The sequence below is a fragment of the Ambystoma mexicanum genome, chromosome 2p (genome assembly GCF_040938575.1).
Source record: "Ambystoma mexicanum isolate Mex_15411 chromosome 2p, UKY_AmexF1_1, whole genome shotgun sequence".
Classification (NCBI taxonomy): domain Eukaryota; kingdom Metazoa; phylum Chordata; class Amphibia; order Caudata; family Ambystomatidae; genus Ambystoma; species Ambystoma mexicanum.
Genome location: NC_090923.1, coordinates 367,002,027 through 367,026,759, shown reverse-complemented (window position 1 = coordinate 367,026,759; position 24,733 = coordinate 367,002,027). Strand labels below are relative to the sequence as shown.

The window sequence follows — 24,733 nt, the reverse complement described above, 5'->3', positions numbered from 1 at the left end:
TTTATGTGCATCCTTCGCCCGGGAAAGATGCTGCTTTTGTAAGCTACTTCTGGGTTGGTGTCTGGTCCCACCCCACATCTGTGGCACCTGAAAGTCTAGGTGCTTGAAAGTCTAGGTGTGAGTGAAACCTACAGTGGTCCTTGATTCGACCACTGCTGGTTTTGCAGAGCCACGATTTAGTTGAAGAGGTGACTCCTGCAGCCATTTGTTCAGATCAGCGTTGGAGCCAGGTATCCTTTGTAGAAGAGCAGCCGACTGAAGATCAGTGGATGTCTCACGAAGAGGCCTGGCATCCCTTCCTGTGTTTGGCCCAGGGAGGCCCTGCTGGACTACCTGATCTGCGAAGGCCCTGTTGCGCGTGCTTCAATCGTTGGACTGGTGGGACCAATCAGTCTCGATGCATGCTCATACGTCCCGTCCGCTTTCCTCCATCCTAGTTTATTTCATTTGTTGGTAGTGCCCAGACCTAGAGGTATCACAGTGATAAAATAGGTTGTGGTACATGGATACGGTTCCTAGATACAATACATTGTTCCAATCTGGTGGTTAGACATGCTTTTAGTAGGCAGCTTGTACATACAGGTGAGTATGCAATCAGTTTAGACCTACTTGTTAAACAAGGCAGGTTTTCCTTTTTTATGGAAGGAGAGTTAGAAGGGCTATTCTTGGATGAAGGCGGGTAAGGAAGTACCAGAGAGTTGGGGCTGTGACAGTGAAGCTTACTTCCTCGTAAATCTGGGGGTTGTCAGTGAAAGGGTGGTGGAAGAGCGTAAGTAGCATGGTTTAGCAATCTTGGTAATGTGCTGGTTGAAGTAGGTAGGTGGGTGGTAGGTTGTGGATGCATCAGTATGTGATATATATATTTTAAATTCAATGCCGGGTTTAATGGGCAGCCAGTGGAGCTTGCGGCTGGTTTGTGAGATGTGGTCTGATCGTTTCATACCCCAGACTGCTCAGAGGGCTATATTTCGTACCAGTTGGCGTTTGGTCACGTTTTTTGCTGGGGTTTCGGATAGGAACCGAACATGGGGACGGTACCGAACCCTTTGGCAGCGATAAAATTAGCTTCCCCATTAAAATTAACATAGCATGCAGGGACGCTGGTACGTCCCCGAGACCCCGCCCTCCGATGCCTCACCGCATTCCATTTTTCCACACAGTGTCGGACCTGGCAGTTAGGCGCAGGAACCTTTTCAACTTTAAGCATGCTCACCGTTCTTCTGTTTTTATTTTTTATTTCTTCACCTTCCTTCGGTGACTTGCCTACCACGGCACATGTCGGCTGCACAAGGATTCACGAGATGGCATTCAATTGTATTGTTGTATTTATTTATAGAGTGCACCGGGCCGTCGGGCAACTGGGTGCTAGTGAGGCAGCTTAGGTTGCAGTTACATAGATCTCTTACAGTTTCTTATATTAAAGTTGCATGTGGCTCGACATCCCCACCGACCCTATGACACACTCTCTGGTTGACGGTCTAGACGCAATTAACCTCCATCCCCACATAAACGGCCCGACTCACTATAAAGGACACACTCTTGATGCCATCTTTAGCTCCCACAACTAGATTCATTTAACCCCCCCCACCCCTATCATCTGGTCTGATCACTTCATTGTTTCTTTCGCCATTCGCTCTCCCGAACCCCTTCCCGTTCTCGAATCTGAACCTCCGAATCTACGCAAATGCTGGAAAAAACGAATAATCATTCCGGACCTAGCCAACGCACGCCTCCAGTCTCCAACACCTACCTGCCAACTCAATAAACAACTATCCCCCGACGCCTTTGACTCATGGCTCAACGCATCACTAATGCGGCTCACACCCCCTTGAAAACCATCAACCCGCCGTGGCCTGTTACCCAGATGGTTCACTCCTGAGTTGAAGACCACTAAACAGCTATATAAATACCTAGAACGCAAATGGCAGAAAGACAAAACCCAGGAGAGCAAGGCCACCTTAGCCCGACACCTTCATCCGAAAAGCAAAAAAAGCCCACTACAACTCTTGAATCCTAAACTGCAAAAACGCAGCAAAGAACTTGACAAAATCCTCTCCGAATTCACCAAACCGGCATGCACCACGACGGTCCCGACCCCCTCGCAATCGCTGTGCGACTCACTCTCTCTCCACTTTTACACAACAGCTCTTGAAAGAACAAATGCTCTAGCCACCAAACTGGCTCTCTCTCATCCACCAGGCAATACCCCCCCCCCCATACCGGCCAACCCTCCGCCTGCGACCACCACGCAACCAACGTTCGAATCCTTTAGTCCAATACCATCAGACAAATTTACTTCTATCTGCTCGCAAACCATCTGGCTCTGTTGGACCCGTGCCCAGCCACAACCCTCAAAGAAATTTTAGCTTCCCCCTGCGCAGCAGAACACACAAGATCCAACTGGTATCATTCCCGATGCATTCAAAACTGTTCATGTCAAACCTCTAATAAAAAAACCTTCCCTCGAGCCCCATCTCAAACACCAGGTTCCTTGCCAAACTCATTGACCGAACTGCCTACTCCCAACTAAATGCCTTTGTCGAAGCCAACAATCTCCTTGACCCCGCACAATCCGGTTTCAGAGCCCGTCACGGAACTGAAACCACCCTAACCTCAATCTGGGATGACCTTAAAATGACGACCGACTCCGCGGGATACGCCGCATTAATCCTTCTTGACCTATCCGCTGCCTTCGACACAATCAATCACTCAATCCTCCTGGACCGCGTCCACTCCCAAGGAATTTGTGGAACCGCCCTTAAATGGATAGCCTCATTCCTCAAAGATGGGTACCAAATAACGATACTCTCCACCTATTCCTCCCAAGCCCGACCAGTCGACACGGGAGTCCCACATGGAGCATGCCTATCTGCCCTCCTGTTCAATCTCTACTTGATCACCCTCCCACCAATAATTCGTTCACACAACATCCTGTGTTACAACTACGCCGACTACACTCCACTAATTCGAAAACTCCTGAACTCAAAACCCAACTCCCGACCTAGCCTCCTGCCTCCTTGACATATAGCTCTGGATGACCCAAAGCCACCTCTTGTTAAACCCCTCCAAAACGGAAATCATGGTATGTGGCAACTCCGAACTTCTGCCGCACCCACTACTCTGGCCACCCGCCATGGACAACTCACCGACCCCCTCCAACTCAGTGAAAAAATCTTGGATGCACCCTTGACTCTGGCTGAACACTCTTGCGCCAAGTCAACAATGTCTCAGTCCTGCCACTACCACCTTAAAACCCTTGGGCGCATCTTTCCATATCTTTCCTTCCCCAACAGACTGTCCGCGGTCTAATCAATTGTTATATCAAGACTTGACTATGCAAACCCCCTATACCTCGGACTCCACGCGTACCAACTGAATAAACTCCAAAAGGCACAAAACGCTGCAGCCAAACTGCTACTTGCGCTCGGCCCAAGAGACCACATCTCCCCAGCCCTTAAGACGCTGCACTGGCTTCCAGTGGCCCGAAGGGTGATTTCAAAACCTTATGCATCTCACATCACGCATTGCATAAAACCGGACCTCAATATCTTCAAGACAAGCTAAAACCCTACCACCCTCCACACACCCTAAGATCAAGCTCAGCCGGCCCCCTAGTCATACCTAAAACAAACTCCGTCAGGTTAGGCGGATCTTCATTCTCAGCATTGGCCCCCACGCTGTGGAACGCACTCCCTCCCCACATCCGCCTAACTGAGGATCTAATGTCTTTCCGCAATTACTGAAAACCTGGCTCTTCCCCTAAAACCAACCAGTACGCAAACTAACCCAAACAGTCTAACAGCATCTCAATGACACCAATCCAACAAACTACCTGATGCGAGAAATCGACAGCTAATAACCACTAATATAAACTAAAAGGACAAACAGAATTAAACGAGTAAAGTAGATCAAAGCAGTGGAGTGGATAATAACAATAAATCATACGGAAACAGCAAGGAGATTTAAACTAATGAAATGGATATAATGCATGACGAATGAACTAAGGGAATGGCGTGGATGAAATAGTTAAAATGGATGAAGCGTGTGGAATGGATGAATTCGCTGAGGAAGAATGCTCTGAAAAGATGTGTGTAGATCGGATGAGTGTGTAGATCGGATGAGCGTGTAGATCGGATGTGTGTGTATAGCGGTTGGTGACTAGAGCGGATGAGTGTGCAAATACAGAGAAGGGAGTAGAATGCAGGAGTGCGTAGAACAGATGAATATGTAGAGCGGATGAGTGGACAGCGGATGAGTACGGAAGTGCGGGGAGTGTGTAGATCGCTGGAGCAGTTGAATGTGCAGTCCTGATGAGTGTATAGAGTGGACGAGTGCGGGGAGCGGATGAGTGCGAAGAGCATGCAGACAAATGCCTAGAACGGATGAGTTGCGTAGAACGGATAAGTATGTAGAAGGGATGAGTACGGAATGCATGCAGGGCAGATGAGTGCAGTGAGTGGATGGATGAGCAGAGCGTGATGGATGAGCAGAGCATATGAATGTGTAGAATGGATGATTGCACTGAACAGACTAGTGGGTAGAGCCGACAAGTGTATAGAGCAGACTGGTGCATATAAGCAAATGAGTGCATATGAAAAGAGGGGTGCGTAGAGGGGATGAGAACGGACTGGAGTGCATAGAATCGCGTGACATATATAGTATGGTTTGGAATGCAGGGAACATTTTGAAAGAGCATATAACGCATCCTATCACACCACCACGCTTACTCGCTTCTTTACACCACCACTCAACTACAACACAGATACAATGACACCATTCGGTATAACTGGTCTCATACCAACTTCTGCCGCACATTCTCCATCATTCTAAGTAAACACTGCTGGCTACACACCCCCCAGCCAGGCGTTCTCCTCAGGCCTAACGCAACCACATTCGGTCTGGATAAATCCTACCAGAACAAACACATACTCCTGATCTCTCAACCACCACACCTACCTCTAAAAAGTGGCTATTACACGAATACTGCACCAGCTGCCCACATATCCGGTGCGCTCACGCACCTTTGACTCTCTACTGATCTGACCTTCGGTTCCCAAGGGCGTTCAACCTACCAGCGCCTTCAGACCATACCAATGGTATATAAGGCGCTATATAAATGAAAAATAACATAACATGTTTACAGTTATGAGTTATCCAACATTTCTTGAGTTAGTTATCTTATATTTCTTATATTACAGTTGCAAACATATCTTACAAGTGATCTTACAAGTTGTGCATCCAAGGTTTTGGTGTATATATACAGTTAATGGTGAGAAGAATGGGAAGGGGTTGTTCATAGGATAAGTGTCAGCAGTCGTTAGTCTGTAGCCAGAGTTTGACATTCGTTGTCAAACTCTGATAGCACATTGATAGATCATTTGCAGCCTTGGACCCCGATGCACTCTGCCTAGGGTGCCTGGGGCCCGACCACCACTGGGACGCATGTGCGGCTTGCAGCTCTGTCACCGAGCCTTGAATCGTCTTTTCAGCTGCAGGTGGATCTTCCATTCTTCTCCTCCCGTCGTCTTAAAGAGTTTGTCGCCAGGATCCCATGTCAAGACAAGGTAGGCCCTTTGTTTAACAAGGCTGCTCAGCACAGAGACTCCTTCCCAGGGGCTCCTGCTGGGAAGGGAACCTTGGGTTCTGGTTCTGGCATGCCCAAGGCCGTTAAGGCTACTGGCTCCCAGGGCCAGGCCATGGAGGGGCAATTCAGCTGGTCCTCTTCTGCACCAGGGCACAAAGGATAGAGTTCTTCCAGGAGTCAGTTCGAAGCACAATCCAATCCGACCCGCTGGTTGAGGGCTCTAGGCCTAATGGAGCCATCTCCAAGGTCAATGCTTCTGCTTCAGGATCTGGGGCCAGGAAGTCCTCTTCTGTGTCTGAGCCAGCACGTGGTGCGGATCCTGCACTCATCCCTCCCAGGGCGTGGCGCCAGGCCAGAAGATGGCAAACAAGCACCCTGCAGAACCTGCAAGGCTGGTGACCATCTTGGATTCAGACTCCGGGCTTCAACCGACCCCTTTGCCTTCAGAGTGGCCCACTCAAGCTGGTTCCAGTCCCCTTCCTTTGGTTAGTGGGGGCAGGCCCTTACGGTGCAGGCAGATGGTCTCCACAGGGTTACATGTACCCCTCTCAGCCTTAAAGATACCCTCTCCAGGCTCCCAGGTGCTTCGATCAGGAAAGAAGGTCCAGCGTGGCAAGGGCTGTGCCGTTACTCAATCCGGCAGCATGTGATGATCGCTTCTACAAGCACTTCCTCCTCATTTTCTCCCCCAGATGTCTCAGCTCCTCAAGGGCCTCCTCAAGGTGGTGGTTCCGCAGGTCGTGCCTACTTGGCAGTCTTCCCTGGGTGGTCATCTGGTCCACCTGGGAGTACCAGAGCTGCAGCCTATGCCTCCGCCGGTCCAGGCCTGAGTCTGAGCCCCCCGTACCACCAATGCTGCCGCCGCCTCCTCCCCCGCCCCCTGCAGTTGCCTGTCAATGTTTGGTTGTTAAGGGGGGGGGGGAAGAACCCCCTCTGGCTCCTATGATTCAGGACCCATACTCCTCCGTCTGGCAAAAAAAGGTGGGATCGCGATGATGGTGATGACGGCGCACAGGATGAAGAGCCTTTGGCGTTGTTGAAGGTGTTTCATGACTATCTTCAGGGCCTTGCATAGTTCTGGGGGGAGGGGGTAGCCAGAGCAAGCCCCCCAGGAGTCAGGGGTGTTGGCGGAGGTTCTGGGCCAGCGAGCCGCTCAGGCATTCCCCTCCAGAAAGATGTCCTGTTGGTGACTAGAAATGTTTGGGAGAAGCCCCGGGCCAACGCCCAGATGAACAAGACATTGGACAGCTGTTTTAGTCTTTTGGATGGGGAATCAGTCCTCCTGGCCTCCCACTCTCAACCACACCCTTCAGTCGTGGCGGCAAGCTCCTTGTATTAGAAGCCATCATCCTCGTTGTTGACGGCCGGTGCTGCCTCCAGTTCTCTCTAAGGCCCTTGAGGCTTTTGGCAAGCATTATCTTAACGTTAGGCTGCATTTAGGACTCTCTCAATCCTGGATGCCAGATGATTCCCTAATTATACTCGTCTTGTGTACAGAGAAGCTTTCTTCTGAGTGAGTTTGCTTGAGGTGGAGTTTATCACAAACAGTGGGTATGTGCGCAGTCACATCCACATTATAGGGTGTGCCCAAAGACTGGGTAGAGATCCTACCAGCACTAAAAAGGAGTAATAGAAATAATGAACATATATATTTTTGTAACAAGTAGGATCATTGGTCCTGAAGATGGACTGTTGTAAAGTCCGAAACGCGTTGGCAATACACTGAAAAATCCTGATGCTATTCTGGATTGGTGACTTCAAACCAAAGAACTTTATTTTCTCTGTTATAATCAAAAGGAGACATTGCAAATATATGTTAGAGGTTAAAGTAAGTGCCCTACACCTAGGCCCATGTCTACAAGAACTCCCTATTGACATGGGACGTTACACTGTCCACAAACCAAAGTAAGGCGGACGCTATGCCCTTAATGTTATGTTATGCTTTAGGTTGGTTCATTCTTATAATTGAAATTCTGTAAAACAAAGCCTGTGATGTGAACTCGCTATGCTTTACTTTTCCTTTTTGTTTGGAAAAAAATACTCACAAAAAATTGTGTATTCTAATTAATTAAAATAACCCATAGAGGGTTCTTTTTACTTTTACAAAAGCTTGTCATGAAATTGGCCTCATTGACATTGTTGATCTGTGAATCTACATACTTTTGAATGTAATGAAGTGTCTAACGCATACACACCCTAACATTCGGTAAAATTATCATTAAGCCTGGGGCTAGCCGTTTGTTTTGACTCCCCCCGACCTTAGTACTCTAACTCCTGAACTTAAGAAACTATAAGACACATAGACCTTTAATTGCAAGTAGTGGGACTCCCACCGGTCTCCACCTGCTTGCCACACTTACTGATTTGAGATTGAATGCCCCTTGGAGTGCACTGAGGGTTGGCAGGTAGCAATGCATGCCTTTTTTCCCTTGCATTTAGGACAGGCCAATGCTGATGCCTTCCTAGCTGCGGCGAACCAGAAGCTTTGGTGAAAGATCAGAGTTCCTGTCTGACCTTTTTGGAGAGCTAGGCCTCCTTCAAAGGCGGTCTGGCAGAAGCCCACGCAAGACTTCATGTAGTCCTCTTTCTCACACATCGACACAGCCAGCAGAGGTCTGTGCCTGGGCGTCGTTGAGGTGGACAACGTGGCTGCTGTTGGGACTAATTTTCTATACTCTGGCCTGGTGGACAGATTTATAGAAGGCCAACCTATATTGTGATGGGGACTACTATGGGTGTTGTAGCCAAACCAGTTCAAGGTAGCAAGGTCAGTGGTCTAGGCTAAGTCTCAAGAGGTGGTAAGCTTGTAAGGGGTCCACAATAAGTACGTAGTGAAGCAGTCAAGGAACACACTTGGACAAAAGGTATACAAATACTTCTATACTTATGCCCAAATAACAGTGAAAAATGACTGCTAACAGTTAATTAACACTAAACACTAAAAGTAGATGCGTATATAAAATTACTGGTGTAGGGCAAAATACATATCAAACCCCTGGGGAAAAAGGGCAGATTAGTATTAGAACTACAAATCCACTGAGACTCAACCGCAACTTCAAGATGTATAGGGCCTTGTGCCCAAAAGTTCAGCAAAGTTCCACACAGTTTATGAAGCTGGAAAAAATGACGGTAGTGTCTCTGGGGTCCAGTGAACAGTTTCAAGTGTCGGGGTACAAGTTAATCTAACTAGTAAACATGTTCCCAACTTTCGGAGTGCTTGTGTGAACAAGCAATGGCAAAGACAAAGTGTTATAAACGTTTTATAAAAGTTATCAAACTTTTAAAAGGGAGTTTAGGGGTCAGGTAAGTATTGCTACAACTCACTCCTGTACTACGATTCTTCACAGTACTTGGCCGGTCGATTGAAGAAAGTCTGAGGTCGCTTTTCCTGCTGTTCTCCTCAGCCCTTAATCCCCAGGGATTGCATATTCAAGCAGCTCTCTGGTTGGTGTCTAATGCTGGTGCAAGGTCTTTCAGTTGAGGAATGCAGCAGAACTCGATGTTCTTCGTAGGACTTTGAGCTGACATCGAGAATGGATGTTCCATCCACTCCAGGGGTCGCAGCTCCTTTAGACTGCTGGAGATCTTCCACAGGACAGGCCTCTACCAGGGCAACAGCAGAAGTTGGCCGCCAAGCCTTCTTCGGACGGATCCATGGTCTCCTCGCAAGTCTTGTCGCTGGACAGGACTCTTGGCTCCTTCAGTTTCTTCCAGGGTCTCCTGAGTGGGCGCAGGGGTCCTCTTATCCAAAAAGCCAGGTAAGGGCACCCTCACTAGCCGATGACAGATCTGCCCTCCACACACATCATAGCAGTGGCCCAATCGGGATCACTGGCAGCAAATCTCATGCATAAGACTCAGACACACTGGCACCAGTTTGTGGATTGGAGCCAGGCAGTGCCAGCCCACTTCCTGGGAGCAAAATCACACACAGCCCTCCAGTAGCCCACCAAAAGCCTCTGCTTTCCTGGGCACTTGAAGTCCATTTACAGATTGTCCTGGTATCACAGAAGGCTATAAGACAAGATGGTCAAAGGACAAGCGAAAAATCTTGTGGCATAGTCATGTTTGACCACTAGCCAGTTAATACCCAAACGCAGTAAGGCTAAAATGAAACGCACCAAAACAATTACAACTGCTGCCACCAGCTTGTCCATTTAGCATGCCTAGAGTAATCCGAGTGTTAGTCTAGGGCAAAACAAATGGTGTACCCCATTGGGCTGCATTGTAAGATGCATTGTACAAAGAAAAAGTTACCACAAGTGATAAGTTAGTGAAAGTAGTAACACAGTAACAAGACTAAAGGAAAATATTTTTGCAGTACTGACAGCCTGGAGAACATGTCAGTTTCCTTATAAAAGATGAGCAAAAGCCAGTAAGACATCGGGCTGGTGGCATTCAAGGCAGTGCTGTTCGTGGCACTCACTTCTGCGTGCAGAGTCGGCGAGCTGCGGGCTTTGTTGTTGTGTGAGCCCTTAACCACTTTGAAAAGATTATCTTGCGCACTCATCCAAACTTCTTTCCCAAGATGATCTCTCCATTCCATTTGAATCAAGAAATCGGCCTGCTGGTTTCCGAACCCGCAGTTGGAGGCTGAAATGGCTTTGCATTGCTTGGACCTAAAGAGATTGCTCAAGTTCTCTCTCTCTCCTGGATGTAATCTTTCCGGAAGCCCAAATTGACGAGCTCAACGATAAAGGAAACACAGCTATGCTGCTACTCCTTGATCTGTCGGCAGCTTTTGACCTAGTGGACCACGCAGTACTCTGCAAACACCTAGCGTCAGCCACCCACTTCTCAAGTGAAGCCATAGCCTGGATCCAATCCTTTCTCGACAACAGAAGCATGCAAGTCTTCTCCACCTTAGACTCTGCAGACCCTATCCAGACAACATGTGGAGTCCCACAGGGCTGTTGTGTCTCGCCAACGATGTATAATATCTTTACTAAACCTCTATTCGACAAATTGGACAGACTGGGTGTCACCTACACAAATTATGCAGACGACACCCAGATCCTCATCCCCCCTCTCGAGCAATTTCACTACGGATACAGCTTTAGTAAACAAAATGTACACCCTCATTCAGGCATGGATGGCAACCCATGGCCTCTGCCTGAATGATGAAAAAACAGATCCTCATTCTAGGCTCACCCAACAACCTAAAAAATCTTGATTCCAACTACAGCTCCTTCAATATCGATGGCAATATAATCCCCGTCGTCAAAGAGGTGAAAACCCTCGGTTTCTATTTGGACGCCACTTTGTCCCTAAGGAAACAAGTGAACTCCCTGGCCTCATCCACAGCCTATACCGGTAAACTTATTAAAGCATGCAGACCCTTCCTCTCACCAGCTAGCTGCATTATCCTAGCCAATGCACTAATCCTCTCAAAACTGGATTACTGCAATGCACTTTATGCAGGCACAAATAAATACATCATCAATAAACTTCAAACCCTACAAAACAACGTTCTCAGAACGGCCCTGAACCCCCCAGCTAGAGAGCACATCTCGAGTGTGCAGAGAAAATACAACTGGCTAAAAATTAGCGATAGGATCACCTTCAAAATTGTCATACTAACATTCAAATGTCTGAACAATGCAGCCCCCCCCCATACCTTAGGGATAGAATAAGAAGAAAAACCACAGCACGACCAACCAGAACAGCCAACTCTTTCTGCCTCCAAACCCCTAGATTCCGACTAAAAAAAACAGGAGGTAATAGCTTCCCTGTGCAAGCAGCCCAGTACTGGAACGCCCTACCAGTTGAACTAAGAAGGGACCAGCCCTACAACAGCTTCAGGCATCATACCCGCACCTGGCTTCGACGCAATGACCTTTGAAACCGGTGACCCTGAGCATTGTGACCTGATGACACACATACCCCTCCACGCATACATGTAAAATGTACATAATGTATTTACTGTATATAATTTACCTTTCCACCCTTACATGTAAAGAATGTACATAATGTAATTACTGTATACATTTTGTTACCAACAACCTGTAATATGCAATCTGTAACTAAGTTCAAAGCATTCTTGTTATTCTGTGCGACCAGCTACCCAAGGGTTCTTCGGCGCCTTCTAAATAAACAAACAAGTCTGAGGCGTTGTTCTTCAACTTTGGGGGTCCCTCTGGACTTTTCGTCAATAAGAAAATTGACGCGCGATAAAGGCTGCATTCTTGGGAAGAGGTGGCCCTGTCGTCTTGTCCGCCCCCCTCCTCCACAATGGTGGCTGCGGCCACTTTACAGTCCAGGCCTGCAGCAACCTCTTCTACGATGGCTACTCAGGTTCTGGGAAAGGAGGATAAACTCCTAGACTCCCATGGGAGGAAGATTTTCGGCAACTCGGCCTTGCAGCTCCGGCAGGCCTATTCCGAGCTGGTGTTAGCGGGGGCTAATATGCGGATGTGGAAAGGTCTGTCGGAGTTTGAGGAGTTTATCCTGGTCGAGAAGCTGGAAGACTTTAAAGTGGGATTATCTGACGCCAGGGTCTTGGCCCAGGATCTCCTGGAGGCTGCTGCTCATCACGTAGACACCTCGGCTCGGGGCCTTATGCTGGGGGTTGATACCTCACGACAGGTGTGGCTGCATGCCACCAAATTCTCAAAGGAAGTGCAGGACAAGGTGTTGGACCTTGCGTTTGATGGAGCTCTTTCATTCTACAACAGATGTAGAGCTGACCAAGACGATTGGATAGCACTCGGACAGCTAGGTCCTTGTCGGTCCTTGTTAAAAACCCCTTTTAAAACCCAGCGGCTGTTGCAAAGTTGACCCTTCTCTGGCTTTAGGGGCTTCCTAGACTGGAAATCTCGCAGAGTGGATACCCCTTCGTGGAATAACTGCCGGAGGCAACAACAGACTCGGTTTTTCTCCCGCTCCTCAGGTTCAGGTGGCAACCTACAAAATGAGGGTTCTCCACACTCCCACGAGACCCCGGTGGGAACACGCATTGCGTCTCATTGGGAGGCGTGGCAGACCATCACCCAAGACAGATGGGTCTGGTCAGTCGCTCGGGCGGGCTTCCGCTTAGCCCTACCCCACCCTTCAACCCTCCTTTTCAACTGTCTGGTTCGCCCTCCCTCAAAGCTGAGGTTCAGAAGCTTCTGGACTTCAGAGCTGTAGAACCCGTTCCCCTTGGGGAGCCAGGGGAGGGTTTCTACTCCCAGCTGTTTACGGTGCCCAAATCCAACCAGGCTGGCCTGCGCACCAACCTAGACCTTTCCCAGTTCAATCTTTTCCTACCCCAAGAGAAATTCAAGATGTTCATGGCCAGCCAGATACGGTCCTCCTTGCAGATGGGCGATTGGCTCAGCATGGTGGATCTTCAGGATGCGTACATGCATATTCTGATTAGTTATCCACAAAGGAGATATCTCCGTTTATCTTTGGGAGAGGAGGACTTCCAGTTTCGAGTGCTTCCTTTTGGCCTCAGCTCTGCGCCGCTTGTCTTCAGGAACATCATGTCGGTGATTGTGGCCTATCTTCGTCTGCAGGGTGTCCATGTGTATCCGTATTTGGACGACTGGCTCTTACGCAGTCCTTGCCTGTTGAAAGCAGCGTGCAATCTTCAGTCTCTCCTTCAGCTCCTGTTCCATCTTGGGCTGTCGGTGAACTGGCGGAAATCTTCCATGACTGTCTCACAGAACTTAATTTTCCTGGGTTTTTGCTGGAACACGATCGACTGCAGAGTGTATCTGACCGAGAACAGAATGATGGATCTGTTAGCCACGTGTCAGAGTTTGCGCAGTTGGAGAGCATGTCGGCCTGGTGGTTCCAGAGGCTTCTGGGCCTCATGGCCTCGTGCGTGTTGGCTCTTCCTCTTGCTCATCTCAAGATGAGGACTGGGGGGCGTGGCTTGGAGCGCCATCGATGTGGTCGCTCCCTTGAGGCCACCCGTGGGATGTCCGCCGCCGCCGCCAAATTCAAGCGGTTCTGATGGAGTATCCGAGTCGCCAATGCTATCTACAGCGATCGGAACCGATGAGGCACAACCTGGCCTACAATGACCTCCGGACACTGGAGCGTTCTCCTAGAACTTAGCGACCAAACCGCTCCCCTGTCGCCATTCGAAGAAACCAAGATGGCGGCCGCGCCGGAACTCAACAACATACTACGAACCCGATGGTGACGGGTTTCAGGGGGACCGAAGAGGAGTAGCAGACGGACCCGCCAACACGGATCCAGCCGGATCGTGCCGGGGCTGCCCGGAGAATATGTGAGAACTTCATCGGGGGCTGCATTCGGCCAGGTCGACGGGGAAACACGGAGGCCACGAGATAAGTCCCGAGAGCCACCCAGAGAAGCTCAACCTCGCGGGCCCTCCCTCCACGCACCACCCAGTGCTTCCTGGGGCGCCCCGGCCCACTCATCCAGCCAGCGACCCAGACTACTGCGGAACCACAGCTACTCCACCGACTTCTCACTCGCACTCCCATGCTTGAACTCTTCTGGGCGGCTGGCGCACAGCTTTGGTCCCGCCGCAACTCCTCCAGCCAAGGCCGCCAAACACGATCATCATGTCCAGGCAAACAAAGGTTGGCAAGGGCGCAGATATCTCCACCATGCTCACTACATTAGATAAAAGCAAGAAGCAAGAGCCCCCCAAACTCACCCCACAGAAACAACAGGAGGACGGGGGAGCCCTCGCTCCCAAAGGGGACCTGATAGCCTTCATGGCGGACATCAAGTCAGAGTTTCGCTCATGCCTATCAGAACTCACCACCAAAATCGAACAGACAGACCAAAGGGTTACGGAGGTCGAACAGAGCCTCGGAGAAATCGAAGACCACTCTCAGGACCACGCTACCACTCTAGGGGAAATGCGAAGAGCCATTGACTCCCTGCATCAGAAATGCGAGATCCTGGAGTTTAAACATGAGGACCTTGAAAATAGGGCGCGCCGCAATAATCTCCGCATTCGGGGGGTCCCAACCTCCGTCCCCGACAACAAGCTAGCGGACTACGTGGGACGCTTCTTTGAGGCCCTCCTCCCAGAACTGGCTAAATCTCAGCTCTTGCTAGATCGCACCCACAGACTCTGCCCGCATCGTGGGGCAGTCTGACCCCCCCCCCCCAGATGTCATTACGAGGGTCCACTTCTTCACGACCAAGGAAGCGATTTCGGCGATCAGCCGCCAAGGGGAGGAAATGACGTTTCAGAGCACGCCACTTCAAATATACCAGGACCTCTCACCCTTCAGAAAAGAAGAGCACTCCGACCCCTGGCACTGTTCCTCCAGGAGCAGCAAGTCCGCTATAGATGGCTATTTCCAGCGGCTCTACAATTCACATATAAAGGCACCCTACGCCGGATCAGTCACTTGGAGGATGCGGAGAGGATCATGCATCCAACCTCGCCCCAGGAACTCTCCACACCAACCCTGGAGGGAGCTGAGGACTCTGGGCCGCTTTCCTCCCCAAAATCTAAACGTACGCCATGGTCATCAACCCAGCAGATCAACAAAAAGAGATGAACAATGGCGCCCCCCGCACCTCCAGGCTCCAACTGCATCTTTCCCTGGTCGTCTCTGACCCGGTCTGAACTCGGATCCGCCACATAACGCCTAGTCTGATGAGCCTTGAGGGCGGAGACGGCGGACCATACCCACGGTTCATACCTACTCCAAGGACACTTTCCAACTTTCGTTCCTTGGAAACCCACAGTACTTGATACGCGATGGAACAACCGGCCCCGTTGGCCAAGGGTACGCCCGTACTTAGAATGTCGGTCTACCCACCGTTGGGGCTCCGCGTTAAAACCTCAAGTGCAGGATGGTACCACAAGATCTCATGACAAACATGGCAGCTGAACCACCGACTCAAACTCCCCCCCCCCCCCCCAACTCAAGAGATAGAGAATGGGACACCTCTGGACCACCACGTTCTGCAAATCCTCTCCCTAAATGTTAACGGACTGAACTCCCCTAACAAACGAAAGGCAATCTTATTAAAGCTCCAGGACGAAGACGCAGCGATAGCTATGCTCCAAGAGACCCACTTGCTGCCGGCGGACGTGACCCGGCTTCGCTCTCGATCATTCCCGCTTCAATTTTTTGCCTCAGGCCCAAGCAAAAAGTGAGGCATGGCGATTCTCTTTAGAAAAGACTTGAACCCGCAAATCCTGGAAACAAAAACATGCCCGGAAGGCCGATACACAGCAGTCAAATGCCTCCTGTTGGGAGACCTATACACCCTCATCTCAGTATATGCCCATAACACTGGACAATCACTCTTCTATGACTTCTTGGGCACGACTCTCGCTAGTTTTGTGGAGGGCCAAACAATTGTCGGAGGGGACTTCAATGGGGTTCCCGACCCCACTAAAGACCGGTCACACCACCCAACTTCAAGCAATTTCGCCCAAGCACTCAGCCTCCTCCGGCTGTTCAGGTCTCTGGAGATAATAGACTCATGGCGGGTGTTTCACCCCGACGAAAGAGACTAATCCTTCTACTCGTTCGTACACCGCACTTTCTCGAGGATCGACTTATTCCTGATCTCCCCGCACACCTTCCCCTCAGTCAAAGAGGTCTCCATCGGCACGAGAGCCATGTCCGACCACGCTCCAGTGTTCCTGGAACTCCGGGTTCAGGACCCCAATCTCAATAACCCACGCAAATGGTCCCTATATGACCTGATTCTCAATGACATGGCTACGAGGGACAAGATCGCAACGGGAATAAAAAACTTCTTTGACGAAAACCCAGCCTCGGACACCTCACTAGCAAATAACTGGGACGCCATGAAGGCAGTAATCGGGGGCTCCCTTATTGCTCAAGGAGCGGCCTACCACCGGAACAGACGCCAGACCCGAATAGCTTTAGAGGACGAGCTAAGAGAGGCTGAGGCAATCCACAAAGAAAAAGGCTGGTCCCCTAAGACGCAACGGATCATGCGAACAGCGAGGAAAAAGCTTGAAGCCCACTAGGCGGAACAAACCGCCCTACTGATGGCAAAAGCCAAACAATCATATTACACGAAGGGCAACAAGGCGAACAGGTTCCTGGTGGCCAAACCAGCCAAACGGGGACGCGTCAACACAATTGCAGGTCTGCGTGATCCTGAGGGGGTCACCCGGAGCCCGAAAAACGACAGCTCGCGACAGACTACCTGACCCAAATCATGAAGGCAACCCCTCGGAACCGACCGCAACAGGTGGAATACCTGTAGAGGGCAGCGGTACCCCGTCTCGCCAACACAACGAGAGACGAATTGGAGGAACCCATCACGGGGGAGGAGGTCGAGGAGGCCATCAAGTCGCTTAAAACACTAGCCCCAGGTCCGGACGGCTTTTCGACCAGATTCTATAAACTATTCAGGCCACAACTGACCCCCCATCTGGTGACCCTGTTCAACTCCTTCAGAGCCACAGGCGCTGTCACCCCATCGATGCAGGAATCAACCACCATCCTCCTGCCCAAACCAGGAAAGGATCCAAGGAGTCTAACCTCCTACAGACCGATTGCACTCTTAAACATTGATGCAAATATATATTCAAAAATCCTGGCAAACCGCCTGAACCGCGTCCTCCCGAAGATCATTCACCCCGACCAACCGACCAAGCAGGCTTCATCCTCCACCCATCAGCGGGAGACAACATACGGAGAACCTTGAACCTGGTGGACCTCGCCGCCCGGAACTCCCAAAAACTGGTCTTATTGGCTCTGGACGCAGCCAAGGCATTTGATCGAGTAGATTGGCCCTTTATGAAACTCACCCTAGTGGCCTTCGGCTTCGGGTCAACTTTTCAGACAATGGTGCTGGCCAATTAGCCCAAGTACGAGTCTAAGAATTAATGGACACAGCTCAGCTCCGATCCCCTATCATGCGGAACCCGGCAGGGCAGCCCGCTATCGCCCTTACTCTTCGCTCTCACCATGGAGCCTTTGGCCCAAAGGATTAGGAGAGACGACCAAATTAAAGGGCTGCAGAACGGCCCCACGCAACACAAAATCGCCCTATACGCGGACGATGTCCTACTCACGATCTCAGAAGCCCAATCATCATTGAAACAGGCGATACGAGAACTTATCACCTATGGTGAGGTCTCAGGCTTCACTATAAACTTTGACAAATCCTCGGCCTTGGGCATCGGGCTCACCCCAGCAGAACGGGAGCCACTGACTGCGATGTGCCCGATGACATGGGTGAAGAATAGGGGTCCACATCCCGGCTAACCCAAGAGACACATACAAAGCCAACTTCCCCCGGCTACTGAAAGAACTGGAAGGCGATTTGAAACGATGGGAGACCCAAGAGATCTCACTGCTAGGGCGCATCACAGCATGCAAGATGAACCTACTGCCGAGGTTCCTATACGCCTGCGCCTCCCTCCCAGTAGCGATTCCTACAACAACCCTCAGGGACATCCAAAGGAAAATGCTGAAATTCATCTGGAAAGGTAAGAGAGCGAGAATCCCTCTCAAAGCGATGCTGGGGGGGCTCCAAGCTTGGAGGTCTGGGGGTCCCGGACTTGAGGGCCTATAGTGTGGCAGCACAACTAGCACAGATTCAGGCATGGCAAACTATAACAAACCGCCCCAGGTGGGTAGAGCTGGAACAATCACAAGCACCTCTACCCTTACGATTTCTGCCACACATTCCGCCCCCCCTTAGAACACACTGGGGAGACCTCCTCCTATCAACTAAACACACCCTTGGCTCCTGGGACTGGGCACTAAAGCAAAGGGAGTGCCAAGAGGACTGAGCCCACGCTCCCCGGTCTTCCATAACCCATCCTTCTCACCCGGAGCAGACCCCCGCAATTTCCGGAACTGGATAAAGGGCGGGCTGGAGACCATAGACCAGCTATATATGGGAGGGACACCCCTCACCTTCGCCCAATGCAAGGAGAAGTTCCAACTCCAGGAAAGGGAGAGATTCACTTATATCCAGCTATGCCACTGGTGCTCGCACCCCCAAACTCTGCAGGCAGCAACACGCCCGCCCACCGCCCTGGAACTGACACTGGGGGACCTTCCAACCCGGGGCAGGATATCCACCCTATATAGGCGCTTCTTAAGGGACTTCCTGTCCACAAAGACCAGCTGCATGGCTCAATGGGAGGTGGACCTGGGTCATCCGGTCGAGGACCAAACCTGGGTGGACATATGGACCAGAACACACACTTCCACCTGCGTTACCAATAGGGAATGTGCGTACAAGGTGCTCCTCCAGTGGTATTACCCGCCCCTTCGACTTCACCACATGAACCCACATGTGGATCATGCTTGCTGGAGAGGATGTGGTCACCCAGGCTCTTTCTTCCATATGTGGTGGGCTTGCCCAAAGATACGACAGTTCTGGAGGACATGCCTAGAGACCATCGCACAAATTACGGGAACGGCAATTCCTCTGGAACCTGAACCAGTTTTGCTGGGAGCCCCTATCCCCGCGATCTACCCGCGCTCCGGGACCAAGTCTAAACTATTGACACACTGCCTTCTGGCGGGTAAAACGATGTTGGCCAGGGCCTAGAAATCTCCAGAAGGACCTCACATAGCCCAATGGTGGTCTAAACTCTGGGACATCCTGATCGCGGAGAAGGTGACGGCAGCACAGGCGGGAACACTCCATCGCTTTCAGAATGTTTGGAGCCCAGTGCTGGAATACGACCAGCGCTTCCCCGCCCAGACCTACAAACCGACCAGGGCCCGATGGATCCTGAAACACCAAGAGAACCCTGAAGAAGACATATAGATGCTAAGGGGTGAACTGGATAACCCAGGAGGGAAAATTCCGCCTCCAAACCTAAGGGGTGGAGAGGCCGGAGGGAGGTGGGAGGGAGGAAGCCTGGTGGGGGAAATGAGGACTGGGGATCAAAAAAACCTGAATAAGCATTGCTTGTAATATGTCGTGATTTGTATATTTGCCATCCTGCCTTGATTTAAAATAAACAAAGTTAAAAAAAAAAAAGATGAGGAGGACTCAGATGGCTCTTCGGAGTTCTTGGCGTCAGGCTGTGGACCCGGATTCCAAGTTGATGATGATTCCGGCTTCCATGAGAGTGGACCTGGAGTGGTCGTCATCTCTCAGCAACCTGTCAGTGGGTGCGGGGTTCCAGGACCCAGCACCTACGGTGACGATCACGACAGACTCCTCCTTTCTGGGGTGGGGTGCGACGTTGGATCTTCTTCAGGTCTTGGATCTCTGGTCGTCTCAGGACAAGCGATTGGCTTGTCCTCCACATAAATCATTTAGAGCTTCTGGCGATCTTCCTAGCGCTCAGGGCGTTCAGACTGATCATAGCCAACAAGGTGGTCCGCATACGCACGGACAATGTGATGTCGATGTAGTACATCAACAAGTAAGGGGAACCAAGTCTCTGCCCCTCTCGTGGACCTATCCATCCAGATTTGGGAGTGGGCTGTACTTCATGGTATTTGGCTGCTTGCAGTGCACATTCCGCCCCAGCTGAATGTCGCAGCAGATGCCCTCAGCCGGTCAGCTACGAGTGGGAGTTAATGGCACAACATGAGAGCTTACGCCTTCCCGCCTCTGCCTCTAGTTCATCGAGCAATTTGGAAGCTGAAGAACTCTGGGAACTGTTCCCTTCTACTCATAGCCCCATGGTGGCTGCACAGGTTTTGGTTCTCAGAACTTCCAATGCCTGTCGGTGTATCCGCCGATCAGATTACCAGTGACCCCCGATCTTCATCAAGGGGAACAGCAGCTGTGGCACCCCTCCCCACAATCGCTCAGCTTGGCGGCATGGTGCCTGAGTTCAAGTCTTTAGAACATCTTAACTTGTCTGCGGATAACATGCGTATTATCCAGGCAGCCAGGAAACCCTCGACTAGGTCCCAGTACAGAAGCAAATGGCTCAGGTTCTGTCATTAGTGTTTGAGCAAGCAGTTGGACCCTAGCGGGGCTACAATTGACAGTGCTCTCCTTTGTATCCTTCTTAGCAGAGTCAGGTGTCCATGTTCTGTCATGCAGAACTTACCTTTCAGTGGTTTCCGCTTACCTCTCTACAGACCAATGCTCTTACTCTGTGTAATCCAGTGGTTAAGAGGCATTTTGCAGGCTTGACACGCCTCTATCCTCCAATTCGTAGTCCACACCCGTCATGGGATCTAAATGTAGTCCTGACGGCGTTGTCATAAGCCTTTCGAGCCAATGGCCACGGTGGACCTCAAGTACCTCTCCTTGAAAGTGTCCTTTTTGGTCGCCGTTACGTCAGTAAGGTGGGTGAGTGAGCTCCAGGCCTTGTCGGAGCATCCTTTCTTGGTCTTTCACAAGGATAAGATAGTCCTATGGATGAATCCTGCATTCCTGCCGAAGGTGGTATCTGAATTCCATCTGAATCAGTCGATCTCCCTGCTGGTCTTTCTTTCGAACCCTACCTCGGAGGCAGAAAGGGTTCTGCATTGTCAGAAGGGCTCTTAAATTCTATCTGGACAGAACATCCGAGCTAAGGAGTTCTTAACTGTTTGTGACTTTTGGTAACCCTCAGGGTAAGCAGGCATTTAAGGCGACTATTTCTCGGTGGATCGCCGCCTGCATTACGGAGTCTTTCACCGTTCAAGGACTGAAGCCTCCTAAGGGTATTCATGCACACCTGGTGTGGGGCAAGGCAGCCGCGGTTGCTTTTCAGAAATGTTCCCTGGGAGTCCATCGCTAGGGCAGCTACTTGGGCCTCCCCATCTGCTTTTTGTAAGCATTATTGTCTTGACATGAGCTCACAAGCTGATGCTCAGTTTGGTCAGGCTGTGCTGAAGAACCTGTTTCAGTAAGGGGTTTTTCCATCCACCCGTAGTTCCTGTAAGGAGTGCTTGGGAATCTCCCATAAGTATGGAGGAAAGGGGACGTGACGTAGGAGTATAACCAGGTTACTCGCCATAGTGACCACCTTACTCCTAGTCCATAGTCCCCTTTCCTCCATACGCCCACCTGCCATCCCCTCTAATAAGGTTCCTCTGTTATTGCTAATAGGTCTTAGACCTGGCGATAGAAAAGGACCAATGGGCGATGCGCGGGGTGGAGCTAAGGTGGGCGGGGTTACGGGCGCGTGCCGGGCCCTGCGCAAGAAAGGGGACACATTTTTGCAAATGTTTTGGATGCTTTTTACCAAAGTGCTCCGGTCTCGTCCCACAGGACGGAGAGATGTCCCATAAGTATGGAGGAAAGGGGACTATGGACTAGGAGTAAGGTGGTCACTACGGTGAGTAACCTGGTTATTTCCCAATATCCTCGCAGAAAGAGTTCTACCAACCTGTATCCAGGATAAAGTCCTGATCACATCTTTAACTACAGTTTCTGCTCTGGAATGCCCAACTTGAAAAATATCTGAGAAACGATTTAGGTACCATCTCCCAAACATTGGTTGATGGGGTAAAGCGCTTCACAGTACTTTGCTGGTTGAATCTTGATTCATGATTTGGTCATTTTGACAGGGTTATTTCAGGTATATCTCGAAGTTCTCTTGATACCAAGAAGCCCCTCTTTGCCTATTCTCCTTTTACCCCAGGATCATTTCTAGCCCCAATCTTGATTTCAAATTCAATTCCGCTATGCTCATATTAGAGATGTTGAAAACTCAGTCTGTCGTATGACATATTTTAAGTCTGGAATGAATTTCATCTCTGCAAGTATTCTTGTACGATTTTAAGTTTTGCTTTTTCAAGGGTTACTCTCGACAGGAAAACCTTTAGTCCTTGGGTTTGATCCTGGACTTTATTTCTAATTTGCATAGGTGTATATGCCTTAGACTTTGGCACTGGCATATAGCTTGATTGATCTTTTTGAGGTCTTTATTGACATCTTTAACTGAAGGTATTCTAACCCGGTCTGTTATGTTCCTCCGTTCATCCTCCGGTAGTTCATTCAGTGCAAATTCCAATTTTTTATATTTTTGACATCCTATTGAGGACGCTTCCATCAAACTTCATTACTGCTTTTTGCTTAATGTTCAAGAACATCGGGCGATCTTTTGGGGCGGTTGGTTTGTATCGGCTTGAATACCCACTGTCACCTTTATTACTTCTGGCCTAATAGTTGGGTTTTCCAGAATTAGGTCTTTATCTAAAGCATTTTTTTTTCTGTTTTTTTTCTCCGTATCAAAATTAATCTCCTTTTTGTTTCTTTGCCATTCTGCATTCAGTCCTTTCAGATTTTTAATGAATTGTTTTCTGTCAATGCTTTGTTTTTTTGTTTATGGCCATCAATCACTCGCCTCATTCGGATCGACCGCTGGAGTTTCCTTTAATTCTTGTATCTTATTCCTTCGCTTTTTCATCTTTCCATTTGGTTTTTTACATAGTTTATCCCCTATTTCATTTGCTATAGGGGTTACATTCTCTCCAATCCTCTTTTATGGGCTACCATTGTCCTCCGGGTCTACTAGTTGTGCCAGCAGGACAAATTCTTCCAGTACTCAATTGCTCTATAATAACTGGAATATGATTTTCTTGGTGTTCTTTGTTTTTATGCACAGCTCTCTGGACAGGAGTTTGTATGGTTTGTTACCTGTGTTATAAAATCACCTTTTACCTACGAAAGTCTTGAGGTTTATTGTAGGATTTGCTGCACCCTGTGTCTGCATAGTTCCCAGCCTAGATCTTTCAATTTCGTTTTTAATACCCCGGCTGGCTTATTAACTTGGACAAGTTGGGAGACTTAAGCCAGCAGGAGGCCTTGTACTATTGTTTTAAGGCATCCCATCTGACGACGTGCGTGTGTGTGTTTTTGTCCTGATGTTGTTCAAGATTACATTTTCTTCGATTTTGCTCTGTGAAGGTCTGTATGATATGCCATTTGTAACAAGTCTATACACCAGTGTTTCAAGGCTGTACACCTAGGTTGGCTCTTTGTGCATACTTTAGCAGTGACCAACTTCTTCTCCCCCTGGGCTCAATTGCGAGTGCCAAGGGGAAGATGGAAATCTAGAATCTGGCTGGTGGACAGATTTTAGGAGGCCACCGTAATTCTGGTGAAAAGCGAGCTCTGAGAGGTTAGCCTAAACCCAGTCAATGTGGGATCAATGTGGGAGGATGAGCAATCAAGGCTTAGTCTCAGGATTGTGTCTGGGGCACTCAATGAGTCCACACAGTATGGCATTCAATTTAGACAGTTATAAAAATATTTATTTTAGCCCTATGAACACTGGAAAATGAATCGAACAGGTAGAATTATCGCAATATACTCTGATGCAAATATAAAGCATCCCTTTGGGTTCAAATATACATCAGATAACTTAATCGGCAAACCACGTAAGTAGTTTAGATACAGTAAATTATGGTAACCAAAACAATATCCTAACTTGAAGAAGATTAATGGGGCCTTGTGCCCAAAAGTTACTGGTGCCAACACAGTGTTGCTCAACAATATATGTTCTCTGTCGAATGGAGTCAGTGGACTTGTGGTGATAAGTTTCAAACTAATTCAATGTCATTTGACAAATTACGCAAGGAAATGTAAGTGTTCTCCTTTCTTCCAGACACAAAGAACCCAGGGGGTAGGATACCCAACCAGGTTTGATGACTAAAGGTGAATGGAGATGGCAGACAAAGGGACAGGTTATTTTATGGAGGACAGGGGGGGGGGGGGGTAGGCACACTGCTTACTCAACCCTCCCACACCACCGCTGATTTTCCCAGATGTCTTGGGTCGCTGGCGGTTAGGGGAGGTCTGTTTTCTGCTGTTTGTTCCAGTGAGAGGTACCCAGGAGTTGCAGGTTTGAGGATTCTTCTGGTTGACTGGCAATGCAAGATGCAACCCTTTTCAGGGAAGAAATGTTCTGAATCCCAAAATGTAGGCCTGATGGAATGGAGGGAGACTAGTTCCAGTGACGGTCAGATTGCAGGTGACGGGCGGCCTCCCAGTAGCCAGGGGAAATTCAGGGAGAAGGCAACTTGTGGAACATGCTGGCGACCAACAAAGTTCCAGACTTTAATTCGTAACAGCAACGGCTTTGGCGAGGTAGCCCATGAGAGCGCTGGTCAGTCCACCCGGCAGTCCCGTGACAATGCTGAAGGTACTCTTACGCCCACTCCCCTTTCCTCCATACTGCATGGGCGTCCCTTCCCAGAGACGGGAGACAGAACCTTTTTCACCAGAAAAAACCTTCCCCTTTAAATTTAGAGGCACGCAGGGGTGCGGCTCTGGGAGCATGCTCTGCCCTGACTCTGCCCTCTGGCGCCACAC

The 24,733-nt window shown here is 49.7% G+C and overlaps 1 protein-coding gene across 1 annotated transcript in view; it reads left to right on the top strand.

The window, feature by feature from the left end:
• ATXN7 (ataxin 7) overlaps nt 1-24,733 on the top strand; it is a 950,731-nt gene that overhangs the window by 422,284 nt on the left and 503,714 nt on the right. The window lies entirely within an intron of this gene.